Raw genomic sequence first — 2,093 nt, 5'->3', positions numbered from 1 at the left:
GTTTAAAATATTCAGGTTCCCTGGGAAGTCGCAAAGAGTGTTTCAATGACTAAAGATTGAATCTTTGAATTAAAATGTCTCAATCAAGGAACCTATTATGTCACTTGACCTTTTTAATGAGAGTTTTGAATTAAGCTTATTAGAGTTCCTTTGACGTCCCGAAGAGTCTTGTAATGATGAAAGATTATATCTTTGAATGAAAATACCACAATTAAGGTACCTATTATGTCAGTAGACTATTTTAATGTATAAAGATCAAGTCTTTAAAAGAAAATGTGAGTTTTGAGTTAAACTTATTCGAGTTCCCTTTGACATCACGAAGAGTGTTTTAATGAGTAAATACTGAATCTTTGAATGAAATTACATCATTCAATGGACCTATTATGTCAGTAGACCTTTTTAATGTATAAAGATTGAATCTTTGAAAGAAAATGTGAGCTTTGAGTTTAACTTATTCGAGTTCCAGATAAGGTTGAGAAGAGTGTTTTTTAGTGAGTAATGATTATATCTTTGAATGAAACTACCTCAATAAGGGCACCTATTTTGTTACTAGACCATTTTAATGTCAAAAAGATTTCTTTGACAGAAAATAAGAGTTTTTGAGTTAAACGTATTCGAGTTCCCTTTGACGTCACAAAGAGTGTTTTAACGAGTAAAGATGGAATCTTCGAATGAAATTATCCTAATCAAGGTTCCTATTATGTCATTTGAACTTTTTAACGTGTAAAAGTTAAATCTTTGAAAGAAAATAAGAGTTTTGAGATCAACTTATTCGAGTCCCCAATGAAGTCACGGGTTAAGGCACCTATTATGTCGCTAGATCTATTTATTGTATAATGATTGAATCTTTGAAAGAAAATGAAAGTTTTGAGTTCAACTTATTCGAGCTCCCTTTGACATCACGAAAAGTGTTTTAATGAGCAAAGATTGAATCTTTGAATGAAATGACCTCAATCAAGGCACCTATTGTGTCACTTGACCTTTCTAATGTATGAAGATTCAATCTCTGAAAAAAACTGAGAGTTTTAAGTTTAACTTATTCGAGATCCCTGTGAAGTCACAGAGAGTGTTTTAATGAGTAAAGAATGAATCTTTGACTGAAAATACCTCAATCAAGGTACCTATTATGTCACTAGCCCATTTCAATGTATAAAGAATAAATCTTTGAAAGAAAATGGGAGTTTTCAGTTAAAATTATTTGAGTTCCCTTTGACGATACGAAGAGTGTTTTAATGAGTAAAGATAGAATCTTTGAAAGAAATTACCCTGATTATGGTACCTATTATGTCACTAGACCATTTTAATGTATTAAGATTGAATCTCTGAATGAAAATACCTCAATCAAGGTACCTATTATTTCACTAGACCATTTTAATTCGCAAAGTTTAAATCTTCGATTGAAAATGCGAGTTTTGAGTTAAACTTATTCGAGTTCCCTTTGTCGTCACGAAGAGTGTTTTAATGAGCAATGATTGAATCTTTGAATGAAATTACCTCAATCAAAGTATCTATATGTCAGTAGACCATTTTTATGTATAAAGGTTGAAATATTGAATTGCCTCAATCAAGGTACCTATTATGTCACTAGATCTATTTCATATATAAAGATTGAATCTTTGAAAGAATGAGAGTTGTGAGTTAAACTTATTCGAGTTCCCCTTAACGACCTGACGAGTGTTTTAGTGAGTAAAGATTGAATCTTTGAAAGAAAATACCTCAATCAAGGTACCTACTGTGTCACTAACATTCTTAAGGTATAAAGATAAAAACTTTGAAAGAAAATGAGAGTTTTGAGTTAAATCTATTCAAGTTCCCTTTGACGTTCCGATTAGTGTTTTAATTAGTAAGACTGAATCTTTGAATGAAAATACCTCAATCAAGGTTCCTATTATGTCACCAGACGATTTTAATGTATAAAGATTAAATCTTTGAAAGAAACTGAGAGTTTTCAGTTAAACTTATTCGAGTTCCCTTTGTCGTCACAATGAGTGTTTTAATAACTAAAAAGTGAATCTTTGAATGAAATTACCTCAATCAAGGTATGTATATGTCACTAGACCATTTTAATGTATAAAGATTGAAATACTGAATCT

This window comes from Cornus florida, unplaced genomic scaffold (genome assembly GCF_030987335.1).
Source record: "Cornus florida cultivar Cherokee Brave unplaced genomic scaffold, ASM3098733v1 CherokeeBrave_3.0.0_Hap2_Chr07, whole genome shotgun sequence".
In the NCBI taxonomy this organism is placed as follows: Eukaryota; Viridiplantae; Streptophyta; class Magnoliopsida; order Cornales; family Cornaceae; genus Cornus; species Cornus florida.
The sequence above is the reverse complement of the archived record's forward strand: the minus strand, read 5'-3'. Positions refer to the sequence as shown.